Source organism: Malania oleifera, chromosome 7, assembly GCF_029873635.1.
Source record: "Malania oleifera isolate guangnan ecotype guangnan chromosome 7, ASM2987363v1, whole genome shotgun sequence".
In the NCBI taxonomy this organism is placed as follows: Eukaryota; Viridiplantae; Streptophyta; class Magnoliopsida; order Santalales; family Ximeniaceae; genus Malania; species Malania oleifera.
In genome coordinates this window covers 45,417,351-45,432,107 of record NC_080423.1, presented here as the reverse complement: position 1 = coordinate 45,432,107, position 14,757 = coordinate 45,417,351, and the positions used below count along the sequence as shown (strand labels likewise).

General features: G+C 35.1%; 1 pseudogene; it reads left to right on the top strand.

The window, feature by feature from the left end:
• Positions 1-1,939: 1,939 nt before the first annotated feature.
• LOC131160826 (putative protein TIC 214 N-terminal part) lies at positions 1,940-2,807 on the top strand (annotated as a pseudogene).
• Positions 2,808-14,757: the final 11,950 nt, after the last annotated feature.

The window sequence follows — 14,757 nt, the reverse complement described above, 5'->3', positions numbered from 1 at the left end:
CAGAATATTTTCACTTTGAGATTCTTAAATGCATGCAAAGACATTGCTTTCAAGATCCATCGTTAGGTTGATTTTAACATGTGCTTTTGACTTTATTGAAATTACCAAGTCATTAAATATTGAGTGACCTGTGCAAAGATCTCTCTCTCCTCGAGAACCATTGTTGAATTGATTTTAGTAATTATTTTTTAGTTTATTGCTTGCGTTGCCTTTTAATGTTAAGAGGTCTCACATCGACATCCTTTTCACCTTAAGATCCAGAAACATGCATAAATATAACTTCTAAGGTTTGTTATTTGATTAATTACATATATGGGTGATGAACAAAAGGAGGAAAGGAAAGGATATAAATTGAACATGAAAATGCATACACAAAATTAGAAAAAAAAGTCTAATAAGATTATCCAGTGAACTTGAGGTGATTTTGCTAGACAAACTATTCTTTGCTAGACTATGTGACTTCTAAAAAGACCAATCAATGTATTTCCAATCATGGGAGACCCATGAGCAGCGTCGAGAAAAAAAAAAAAAAAAGCATACAAGAGAGCATGAAAAATTAATAAGACATGCAAAAGAGACAAATAATGCTCAAAATGCATGGAGAGAATATCCTAAGGGGCTAAGGAATTTTCTAAAATTTACTCAAAATATTTTGAATGTTATTTGAAATTTTTGAAGCTTTTAAAGGAATTTTTATGAATTTTTATGCATTTTATGGTTCTTCCAAAACTTTCTATATTTTAAAGAAAATTTCTACATTTTATTTTGAATTTTCTTGAATTTTCATGACTATTTTTTTTTTTTTTTGTATTCCCTACATTTCAATTTTTATGATCTTTTGAAAAATATTTGAATTTTGTCTTTGAGTTTTCAATTTTTTTTTGAAACATTCAATTTTTTTTTTTAATTTCAATGATTTTTATTGTTCATTTATCTTTTGAATACACACACATGTATGTATGTATGTATGTATGTATGTATTATTGGGGGGAATGGGTGACCAGTTAAACTGGTCAACCCCAATCACAATTCGAGATATGGCACGAGATGGGGTAAAAACCCTAATATGCTTTTCCTTTTCCCAGCTTGCAATATGAGCTCCAAGCTATTCTCTATCACTCCTTGCATTTGCATGCACAACCATAGGACCATGAAAACTCCATGGTTGCTACATCATTGGTCGTAGTCCCAACTCTGCTGTATGTCGTCGTGGAGCCTTTGGACGATTAGGTGGCTCTCTCTCTCTCTCTCTCTCTCTCTCTCTCTCTCTCTCTCTCTCTCTCTCTCTCTCTCTCTCTCTCTCTTTCAAGACAACCTTTATTTCGTTCTTTACACATATTCCGTGACACTACTTTTTTTTTTTGAGTGCTTACACTCAAACTACTTGGATTTGGAAAAACTATACTATTACTTTCCTCACTACATCTTTGGAACTCTCGATGCTAACGGGAAAAGTGAGCCCTTTCATTTTGAATTCAGAAAGAATCAAATCTCCTCAGGTAGGATTTGAACTTACGACCAGGTAGTTAACAACTGACCGCTCTACCACTGAGCTACTGAGGAACAATGAGAGATTAGATCTCATAAAGTTCAATTCCCGTTCTCAACCCATGACCAATATGAGCTCGAAGCTCTCTTTGTAGTGTAACTCCATAAACTTTTTTGTAATGGCTCCATTCCATGCCTCATTTCATAGGGAACCTCAAAGTGGCTCTATTTCATTATATTCCATCCATATCCCAATTCCATTCATTTAATATCCCTTTGGTGTCATTGACATAAGAGATGTTGTTTCTAGTCTATCTATTTCTATTTATATATGAAAAGTTTAAAAATCATCATATAATAATCCAGAAATTGCAATAGAAAAGAAAAAGAAAAAGGGAGGTTTGTGATGATTTTTAAATCTTTTCTACTAGGTAATCTAGTATCCTTATGCATGAAGATAATCAATTCAGCCGTTGTGGTCGGACTTTATTATGGATTTCTAACCACATTCTCCATTGGATCCTCTTATCTCTTCCTTCTCTGAGCTCAGGTTATGGAAAGAAGAAGAAGGAACAGGGAAGAAAGTATCAACAACAACTGGTTTTATTACGGGACATCTCATGATGTACATATTGATTTATTATGCGCCTATGCATCTAGCATTGGGTAGACCTCATACAATAAGTGTCCTAGCTCTATCGTATCTTTTGTTTCATTTCTTCTAAAATAATCACAAACACTTTTTTGACTATGGATCGACTACCAGAAATTCAATGTGTAATCTCAGCATTCAATGTTTATTCCTGAATAATCTCATTTTTCAATTATTCAACCATTTCATTTTACCAAGTTCAATGTTACCTAAATTAGTCAACATTTATATGTTTTGATGCAACAACAAGATGTTATTTGTAAAAAATAATTTTTTTGGTTGGTTAATTGGTTCAATTTTATTCATGAAATGGGTTGGATTAGTATTAGTCTGGATACGACAAAATCATTCTATTAGATCTAATGTGCTTATTAGATCCAATAAGTATCTAGTGTCAAAATTGATAAATTCTATGGCTCAAATATTTAGTATTCACTAATTTATTACCTGTTTCTACTATTTAGGTAGAATACCATCACCCATTCTTACTAAGAAACTAAAAGATACTTCAGAAATGGAAGAAAGGGGGGAAGGTAAGGAAGAAACAAATGTAGAAATAGAAACAATTTCCGAAATGAAGGGAGACTAAAGAGGAACAAGAGGGATCCAATGAAGAAGATCCTTCTCCTTCAATTATTTTTTTTTTTTGAAGAAAGGGAGGTTCTAGAAAAAATTGCCGAAACAGAAGTGGAGGAGATCAGAATGAATGGAAAGGAAAAAAAAAAGAAAAGAAAAGGAAGAAGAATTACACTTTAAAATGCAAGTGACATGCTATAAAAATAACCCATTTTCTAAAACTTCTTATTTGGATAAGAATCAAGAAAATTTGAAGTTAAAAATACTTCAAAATAAAGAAGGTAACGACCTCTTCTGTTTTGAAAAACCTTTTATGACTCTTCTTTTTTACTATAGACAATGGAATCATCCATTGCGATATATAAAAAATGATCGATTTGAAAATGTTGTAAGAAATGAAATGTCATAATATTTTTTTTATACATGCCAAAGAGATGGAAAACAAAAAATATCTTTTACGTATTCACCTAGTTTGTCAACTTTTTTGGAAATGATACAAAGATATCTTTCTTTGTCCACAATAGAAAAATTCTCCTCTCATTAACTGTGTTGACCTGATAGGTCACACCCAGTTTTGATAATAACAAATACTCTTGGTACTGATGTTTGTACTGAGGCTTGCATACAGGTTCACCTTACGCGTGTATTCGAACTGAAAGACATATCATGATGACATACGAGGATTAAGAAGAAGAATGAAGATATTTGTGTTGTATTTGTAATTATTTATTCATTTTTCTTCATTTTGGGATGTAAAGTTAATTATGGACTGTACACCAATGGCTTGTAATAATTGGTATCATGCATGATAGGTAGGTATGCTCAAAACGACCCTAGTTGAATTTTAGGTACCTACAAATAATGAGTCCCCAACATCACTCAATATATCAGGGGAGTTAACTGAAGAAAAATTGGATTTACATGAAACATTTGAGAGAGGCCAGGTGACCGAACCCTTGGTGTTCAAAACACCTCGGGCGACTAAACCATGGACAGGTCAACAAGTTGCCCTATGTTCGGCAGACTGAACCAAAATGAACACATCTTCCACGATCGACCGAACCTGTGTCAGGTCACTCTTCATGAACCCGGGCGCCCAAACCTCACGTTCATTTTACTCTCGGGCGACTGAACTTATGAGTTCGGCATACCAAACTTCAAACCGAGCGACCAAATTGCAGACTTTTGAGGGATCGCCTCGGTTTAGCAAACTGACCTACTTTTCAAGCGACCGAACCTCAAAAACACTTTTTCAACATTGTGTCTGTTCAAGCACCCGAACCTTGGACCGGGCACTTGAAAGCTCTCGACATGTTTATTTTTACCGAGGTAATTAGGGGTTAAAAATGGGTTAAAACTTTAAACTTGTGTTAAATCTTTTCTAATAATACCCATTAAGTCCCCAACAGTCATAATTTGCCCCTTGCCTCTATATACTAGCTCATTTGCAATAATTAGTAAGGGATTAGAAAAAAAACATAAATGCCAAATTCTCTCAAAATTCCAAAATTCTATTTTACCCTATACTACTCCCATACACTCCAAAACTCAAATTTCTTTGATTATCCAAGTGTTGTGAGTGTTCTTAAAGTGCTTGTGCTTAATTCTTATTTGCTCATACTCTAAGTTGTTGTGATTTATTGATTGATTTTATAGAGAGTAAAGCATTAAGTTCTCCTATTGATTTTATTTGATAAATCTTGTGTGGGAAGACTTAGAGGCTTATGGTTCTTGCATTGTCATTGCAAGTTAGCTTAGCCCATATTTTTATGTGCAAATTTTTTTTTCAAGCTTGCATTCAAACATCCCTTGTGCTTGGCATACTGAAAACATATTGTTGAGTTTGTTTGAATCATCTTGCTAGCATTTTTTTTTGAAACCCTAAACTGATATTGTGATATTCAATACTGTGTTTCAAATCTTGCTTAGATATACACTCTAGATCTTGATTGTTTATCCATACTTGATTGAGTGTTTAGCACACATTAGAGCACCGAGCATATTTACATATCATTCATACCTGTGTTATTGCTTGAGCTATACTGGTGTACACATTTGCTTTTGAAGAAGCATATTTCCGTTTACGCAAAATTTTATACACATTTGTTGTATTCCAGGAGGGGGCCTAAAGAGGGAGACTAGTCCTGTTGAATAGTCCCAGATTAGCTTAGACCTGGTTAGAAAAGTTAGGTGCACCATTCTAGTAAGGTGTAGGATTGAGATCAGCCCTGCGAATTGACCTAGTTGTAAACGGTGCCGCTTCACCCGTTAAGTGAGTCGTAGTGGAATCCTTGTGGTGATGAGCCAAGGTGGGGACGTAGGTACTTTGGCCGAACGCGATATCATATCTGGTGTCAGTTTATTTTTCGTATTTTATTTTTTGCACTTGTATGTTTATTGGTTGAATATCTACTTGGGTTTGAAACTGCTTAGATTGCCTCCTAGGTTGCGTAATACTAATTATTGGATTAGATAAACCTAGGGATAATTTTTTTTATCTCCAATTCACCCCCCTCTTGGGATTGCACCAAAACTAACAATTGGTATCAGAGCCTTGTAACTTAGACCTAAATGTCATTTAGTAAAAGATCATGATGGGTTGTGTTTGTGCATCCCCTTCATGTGAGGGAAGGTTAGTCACGCACCCTCTTGTATTTTGTGGTGAAAACTATGCTGTATGAAAATTTAGAATGACTGTATATGTGAAAGCTTTAAATTAGAGATTTTGGAAAGTCATTGATCAAGGTGATAGTGTGCCTGTAAAATCCCTTGATTGTGCTGATGTACCTAAATCTGAATGTGAGTTGGATGACACTGATATGAGCTTAGTGCAAGTGAATTTTGATGTTATGAATACCTTACTACATGCTTTAGATTCTAATGTTTTATGTGAACTTATGGCATGTATCAGTGCTAAGGAGATCTGGGTTGAACTTGAGAGGAGATATGGAGCACCCATGCAAAATAAAGTAATCACTCCTTGTGACTCAAGCCCTACAGATCTTGAAGGAGGTAACTAGTGTTTTGTTGCTTTAACTAATAATGAGGTAATCTCTGCTCCTTCTATTTTAGTAGACAAATCTGGAAATGATTCATGTGTTGATTCGAATGATATATCTAATTCTGAATCATATGATAGTACTGATAGTGAAAGCATGCCTACTTATGAAGAACTATAAATTGAATATGTTAGAATTCATAAGTCACTTGTTAAATCTAATAAGAAATATGCTGTTTTGGTGAATAAGTATGAAGTGTGCATGAAAGAATGTGAATTTAAACTTCTTGCTGAAAGAGAAAATGACCTGAAAATCAAAAGATTAGTGAGCAAGAATGAATCATTAGAAAAAGAAATGACTATCTTGAAATCTAAAATTTCTAATGATAATAATAAAAATCTTATGATTGGAGAACTTGAACGAAAAGCAAACAACATGACTAAAGAGTTTATCAAATTACAAGATATTTGCAAAGGTCTTAAAAACTTGAAAATGCAAAAGCTAGAAAAGAAAATAGAAGACCAAACTAAGATCATCCACATGTTCACTAGAGGGAAGGACAACTTTGATAAGTTGCTAGGATAATAGAAGATGACCTTAGATTAGGAAGATATAGGATACAATGGAGTTAGAAATAGGAAGAAGAAAAATCTGTATATGGGGTACTTTGTGAGAGAACCCGATAATTATGCTAGTACCTCCTCTGGTCCTTTTGCCCATACCTACTGTGCGTTGTGTAAAAAGAAGGGACATACCAAGTTTGATTGTGCATTTAAAAGGAAGGGGGTCAAAATGAAACAAGTGTGGAGAGTGAAAGAAAATTCTAAACCTGACTCTTCTTGACCCGAAGATGTTCCCTAGTTTCCATAACGTAGGTTAGGGAGACTCCATAAATCCTAGGTCTCATATTTAAATCATAGGGGGTTTTATATATTAAGAAAAGGTTAAAGGAAGAGAAATCAGCATAGTTCGGTCAGCTAAACCATTTCAGCACCATTTCAGCTTATTCCTATTGGGCAACCGAACTTAGAATGTTGACCATCGTGTTGACCTTACTCGGGCTGCTGAACTTTTTAGTTCAAAATCATTTGGGCAATCGAACACGGTTCGGGTAACCAAATCCGAATTTCAGCCAACCAAACTTTGATGAACAAATGAGTTTGGGCTACCGAGCATTCGAAAACTGAAATGGCGTTTGATATTTAGCCAACTGAACCCATTTCAGTCAATTGAACAGACTTAAAGCCCTGTGTAATTATTGTAGTTCGGGCAACTGAAGTTTTGTTCATGTGCTTGAACCGCGCTGTATAAATATATTCACCCATAGAAAAAGCTTCATTTTTCACTCCACTCTTGAGAGCTTCCTCCGGTTTTCCTCACTTCTAGCCACTCCATTTTCATTTCCAGCCTAGTACCTTTTAGAAAAACTTCTTCCTACCATATCTAGAGACCAAAGACGCACTGTGGCAGGCATTGTGCTTGATCAATGGTTTTGTACACTTAAGAGATGGATCCAGTATGATAAGGTTTTCTGCCTCAAGGATCCCATCCTTGGTAAGGTTTTGGACATTGAATTTATGCAGACGTATTTTAATAATGTGTTAGACATGTTCAGATACTAGGGATGGTATGAATTTGTAAGTTTTTAGCTCAGGGGGATCTACCCCATACTCGTTAAGCTGTTCTATGCCAACATTGGGCAAGACAACCAGGGCTGCTTCTCCAGTGTGTTTGAGATTGACATTCGTTTCGACGACGCATAACTGGCGAAGACGTTTGATATCCAGCGAGGCAACTTTGTTTGTCTTGATTTCACCTCATCCTGGATTTATGAGTAGGACTTTACGGTGAGCACTTTCGTGAACCTTGTGATGTCGCATCCTGTTGTAGACTTGGCCCACACACCTAGCTATAGGTCACTGACTTTGGAGGCAAAGGTGGTACACCACCTGATTTAGTATAATATATTGCCAAAGTCGGGATCTAGGGATCACGTGTCGTATTTGGATTGCTTCGTGATGTGGTGTCTATTCACGAGGAAGAAGTTGGATCTTCCTAGGTTGATCATCAGGTGGATGTTCGTGAAGACTATAGAAAAAAGGATCATACGGCCATATGGAGGCATCCTATCCAGGCTATTTGTCAGAGAGAGGGTCATGAAGACTCCATATGCAGTATTAAAGAAGATAAAGAGCACTGACATATTCTCCTCCATCACTCTAAAATTGATGGGGAATGAGCTCGTAGGTAACATGTGGTTACCTACTATTCTTGAGAGAGGTCCAGGGGCTTAGCAGATTCCATAGGAGCAGCTCCATGTGCCGTCAAATGCCGAGATCATGGTGGCCATCACTGGTCTCACAACATCATTTCATGAGTTTAAGACCTCCATGACAGAGCAGACATCCTCCTCCTCGGCCATACTTGATGCTTTTTATGGTGAGTTTACCGAGTTCTAGTCCGATGTGCAGGCGAACTTTCATATCCTTAGTGAGCGCTTGAGAGAGATGAATGATGAGGATATTAGGGAGGATCAGATGGAGATGAGTGGTGACGAGGACAACAATCACGATGATGGTGAGACTTAGAGGAGTCCTTGGAGTTCAGCTATTTTACATTTGATCTTTCTTATGCTTTATTTGCATACATTTATATTTGGGATTTGTAATACCTAAAATAGCCTTTTATTTTTGTTTTTCGGCAGTACACACTCACCACACACATACATAGATGCATACAGATACTATCTTGTGGTGATTGTGATTTTGCTTATATTTATATATATATGATGGTATTTTGGGCTTGCATGCTTTTTATACTTACATGATTATACCATTGAAATGCATGTTTGTGATGAAAGCCTCCTACATGGCAGATGTAGTGGTTGTGAATTGCTTGCTGGTAGAATTAGGTTATCGCATGCTTTAAGCTTGTGAAATACTATTTGTTTGAGAATCTTCTTGTGCAAGTTAATTTGGGAAATGTCCTGTTTATAGACGACATGCTACCGGATTTTTGGTAGACATTTTCCTAAAAATATTGAAATGTTTTCTAAAATGAAAATGGACATGCATGAAAAATCTGTTTTTGGATTTTAAAATGTCTACACTTAGCTCATTTTAATTTGAATCATCTGGAGATGCTTGTGCATACATATTTAAATGTTTTGAAATTGGCAGTTTTTATGGGATAAATCACTTTTTTAGACAAAATGCTGCCAAAATTTTCAAAATCATTGCACATATCCTATATCTTTTATAAATGTTGAATGTTTTAAAACCTAAGTTGTGCTTATAAAATAATCCTTGCATTGTATTCAAGGTATAAATTTAAAGAAAATGCACATTCTTAGGAGGAGCCATTTTACTTTGAAAAACATACGACTTTGAGAAAATGAAATGTATTTAGTACTATAATTCTATATCTTGTTGGAATACACTAACAACTGGTATTAATGTGTACATTTGAAAACCTTAACAATTGGTATCATATTTCTTTTAACAGGTGGTATCATATTTTTAACAAGTAGTTATAACAAGTGGTATTAGTCCCACATATCTTTTCTTGCTTTAGATCTTGTGGGAATGCATATTTTTGCTAACAAGTAAAAACCAAAGATGATTATAATAGATTAAATATTTAAATCTTTTTGAAAGGATGAGTGAAAGCCAAATGAAAATTAATCATCATCCTTGCATAATCATCACTTGGGGGAAAGTAGACAGAGTTGTAGCAACTCATAATTGGTATCTGTTGATGTCCTAAGTCTTGTATGTTGCATGATTATATTAGCTCTTTGACTTATGTACTATTTGAGTTGTTGCATGAAATCTACTATATACTATTTGTTGAAACTCAAAACAGGTCACTTAGGTACAAAGTTATGTTGGGAATGCTCTATTTTTAAATGACATGCTGTTGAATTATTTTTTTTAGAAATCCTTTCAATATATTTTTTGTATCTAAATGATTTCTTTTGCCTTCATGCTATATTTCTTAACCCATTTTTCTATTGCAAAAAGGGGGAGAAGAGGCAAAATTGGGTACAACAATGAACATTTTAAATTTAAATTGAGTACATTGAGCTTTAATTCTCTTTATGCATATAGTCAGGGGGAGCCTTTCTTGGCTGTACCCACTTTTGCATAAAGTATTTGTCATCATCAAAAAGGGGGAGATTGTTGACCTGATAGGTTGCTGACCTTATTGGTCACACCCGGTTTTGATAATGACAAATACTCTAGTATTTGATGGCTTTCAAGTATGTGCAAGTTCACCTTAGTAGATAAAGTAATGGCACATGAAGGCATGAAGATCCTGAAAATTTGTTTCATATTGTAAATTCATTTTATGTAATATAGGTCTATAATAGTAAGTAGGATATACGGTTTGTAATAATTACTTGCATGTCATGCATATAGGATATACTGTAAGCTCAGTAAGACCTTAGGTCCCAACACTTATGCACAAATATCATTCATAATTAAGTTTGTAAAAAGGAGTTGAATTGAACATAATAAGCATAAAATGAGTGAGGTCGGGCGACCGAACCCCAGGAGTTCAAAACTCCTCGAGCACCCAAATCGCTGGAAAGTCAGTAGTTTGACTTAGGTTCGGGCTACTGAACCAAGAATGATTGCATCACCCTCGGGCAACCGAACCCTTAGAAACATACTTCTCACCTACTCGGGCTGCCGAAATTCTCAGTTCAAATCAGACCTCGGGCGACTGAATTGGTCAGTTTGGTTAACCAAACTTTGCACTGGGCACCTGAACTGCGCACCAATGTCTCTGACTTTGGTTCAACCAACCAAATCAAATTTCGGGCACCAGAACAAATTATTGGCTGAGTCTGTTCAGGCGACCGAACTTAAGTTTAGCCACCTGAATCTTCTCAGGTTACTTAATATTTTACCGAGGTTAAAATGTTTTTAAATGAGGTTAACTTTGCTAAATTGTTTTAAAACTTTCCTAATAATACCCTACTTGTCCTAAACGGTCATAATTTAGCCTTGGTCTATAAATATGAGTTCATTTGTGTGGATTAGCAGTGATTAGAAAAAATCATTAAGTGAAAATCCTCTCTACTTCCAAAAGCTCGTATAGCCCAAATACTCTCAAAATTCATTCCCTTGATACATCTTTATATTGTGAGAGCTTATTGAGTGTGCTTGTGATGATTACTAGATACTACTAATACTCCCACTATTCTTGTTTGATTGTTTGAGTTATTCTTGAGGAGTTTTAGTTAAGTTTATCCCACAAATTTCAATATTATAAATCTAGTGCTGGGATAAACTAACAAGCTTAAGGATATTTGCATTGTTATTGCAAGTGTTATATAGTTTTGATTTTGTTGTGCAAAAATATTTTCTACAAGCTAAAATATTTTCAAACTACTCTTGTACATATTTCATTGATGTAAATTCTTTGAGTTAGTTTGAGAATTTGATTTGCATATTTGAAACCTTGATTTGTTATTGAGATTTAATATAACTTGTTTCAAAGACTTAGCTTGTTTAGAACACTCTTGAACATTTTGGTGATAATATCTTATTGAGTGTTGTTTGCCCTAATATTCACATCACTGATCTTACATATTCTATATTGTGGATGTGCTTGTGATTGATTACATTGGTACATAATTTTCTTAGTTGAGAAGCAAATCTATTATACCCAAATTTGATTGAGAAATACTGTTGTATTCCAGGCGTGGCATGAGGGGGCGGTAATCCAGCCCAGTAAAGATTGTTTGTAAAATTTGAGGTTAGCCTTGTGCTAATTTACTTGATTGTTTAGGTTCCGCTCCACCTGTTAAGTGAGCCTTATAGTGGTAATCCTTGTGCTTGTTAGCTAAGGTGGGGACGTAGGCAGTTTGCTAAACCTCGATAACATTTCTGGGTGTCATCTTTATTCATAGCTTTCTTGTGCATGATTGGTTAATTTAATTGTGCTATCTAATTTTTTCTGTACATTTAAATTGAGTTAATTTATCTAAATTAGATTGACCTTATGGTTGTGTAATACTACTGTAAGGGGATTGACCTATGCCATCAAATTTTGAAAATACCAATTCACCCCCCCTCTTGGGTTCACGGTAAAGCTAACAATTGGTATCAAAGTCATGTAGCATAGACTCAATAGTTATTTTGCAAAAAGATCTTAGATGGCTTATATCACCGTGACCCCTTTCCCTAAGGGACCATCTTCCACACGACCTCCGATTTTCAGTGGTGTTAATTACACCTTTTGAAAACAGAGGATGCACATCTACCTTCAAAATATAAATTGGAAGGCGTGGAGGGTTGTCTCTAAGGGAAATTATGTTCCTATGAAAACAGAGGGTACAACTACAGTTCTTAAAACTGAGGAAGAATATAATGATGATGACATGAAAGTTGTTAGTTTAAATGCCACTGCTATGAATAATCTGTATTTTGGTCTTGATGTGAATGAGTTTAATAGAGTAATGATATGTACTACTATAAAAGAAATCTAGAATAAATTAGAAGTCACATATGAAGGTACTAGGTATGTGAAAGATAGTAGGATAGATATGCTGACTAGTGAATATGAGGCCTTTAGGATGAATGTAGGTGAGTCCATTCAGAGAATGTACACTAGATTCACACACGTTATAAACTCAATGCATGCATTAGGTAAGATCTATCCTATATATGAGATGATTAGGAAGATCCTTAGAGGCTTGCCTCCTGTTTAGGAAGCTAAGGCTACGACCATTTCTGAGGGTAGAGACCTTAAGGCCATGACTGTAGATGAATTGATAGGTTCCTTGATTACCTATGAATTAGCTATAAATAAGAGACTCAATGAACATAATAGGGTGAAAAAGGTGACTGCATTGAAAACCTCCACTGATACATCTAGTGAATGCAGCGAACCTAACTCTGAGGATAATTTGGCCATGCTAACTAGAAAATTCAACAAATTCTTTAGGAAGAATAGAAAGCCATACAAAATATATAGGGAGTTTGCATCTAAGAAGGGAGAGTCAAGTAAAAGAAAAGAAAAATAAAATTCTCCCACATGTTACAATTGCAACAAAGTTAGGCACATCAAGTTGGACTGCCCACTACTGAAAAAGGATGCTAGGAAAAAGAAGAAAACCATGAAAGCAGGCACTTCATTGGATAAATTAAGTAGCAATGACTCAAACTTGGATCGTAGTGACTCAAAGGTTGCTAATCTGTGCTTGATGGCACATGATGATGAGGTATCGTCTTCTAGCTCTTTATCTTCATATTACTCTTTTTATGATTGTGAATTTGATAGCATGCCTACTTTTAGAGAATTGCAATTTGATTATATTCGTGTCTCTAAACTATTGAATAAAATGACCAAAGAAAATGATGATTTGAAAAAGAAATGTAAAAATTGGTCAAAATTGTTTGGAATTGCAAAAACCTCTCACGCTTCGATTTTGAAAGAAAAAGATTTGACTATTGCTGAGCTTAAGAGAAAATTGGAGGATAACTCCAAAATTATTTTTAAATTCACTGAGAGCCAACATAATTTTGAAAAACTACTTGGAGCCGAAAGAAATTCTCATAGTAAAGAGGTTCTTGGTTTTAATGGCGTTGAGAATATTAGACAACCTAATCTTTACTTGGGACATTTGACTCGTGAATCAAAATCTCAAATCCCACCTAGAGATCCTAAGTGTAGAATGAAATGTTTTAAATGCAAAAAAATCGGTCACATTCAATTTGATTGCCCACTAAGAAATAGACGTGTAAAAATTAGAAAAGTATGGGTAGTTAAGGGTGATCTAGTCACAACCACCGTGGACCCAGCAGAATTTGGGGACCAACTTCAATTACTTAGTCTATCTTGCAGGTGTGTTTAAGATCATCCTCCTCCAAGGACAAGTGGTACTTGGATAGCGGGTGCTCACGGCACATGACTGGTGACAAGGCAAAATTTGCGTCAATCACTCCCAAGGATGGAGGGTACCTGACATTTGGCGACAATGCAAAGGGACGCATCATTGGCATAGGTAAGGTTGGTAAGGATCCCTCTCTATTCATTAATGGTGTTCTGTTAGTTGATGACTTGAAGCATAATCTGCTAAGCATTAGTCAATTGTGTGATAAAAGATACAAGGTGTCATTTGAAAATGATAAATGCATTGTTAAATGTAAATCAAATCATAAAGTTCTTTTTACTACAGATTGCCATCAAAATGTATATACTACTACTTTTGATAACTTAGCTTTACAACAAGTAACTTGTTTTTCTGCAATAAATGAAGCTAGCTGGTTATGACATAGGCGATTAGGACACGCTAGTATGGACTTATTGTTAAAACTAGTAAGAAAAGATTTAGTAAAAGGCTTGCCTTAAACACCATTTGTGAAAGATAAAGTCTGTGATGCATATCAAATGGGTAAGCAAACAAAATCAAGTTTTAAAAAAAAGAAATTCATATCTACCAGACCACTTGAAATGCTTCACTTAGACTTATTTGGTCCTAACTCAGTGCAAAGCCTAGGTGGAATATTATATGCCTTTTAATGATTATTCTAGGTTTACATGGGTGCTATTTCTCTCACATAAAAATGAATCATGTGAACAGTTTACTAAGCTTTGCAGAAGAATTCAAAATGAAAAAGGTTATAAGATAACTCACATAGGAAGTGATAGAGGCACTAAATTTAAAAATGACGGGATAGAAAATTATTACGACCTAGAGGGCATATCATATAACTTTTTTGCACCTAGGACCCCTCAACAAAATGGTGTGGTAGAAAGAAAGGATAGGTCATTACAAGAAATGGGTAGGACTATGTTGAATGAGCATAAGCTACCTAAATATTTTTAGGCTGAGGCCATAAATACTGCATGTTATGTCATGAATAGGGTGTTGATTAGACCGTCACTTAATAAAACTCCTCATGAATTGTGGAAAAACCATAGACCTAATATTTCCTATTTTCATGTTTTTGGTTGTAAATGCTTCGTGCTTAGGGATTATGAACATCTAAGGAAATTTGATTCTAAATACAATGAAGGTATTTTCCT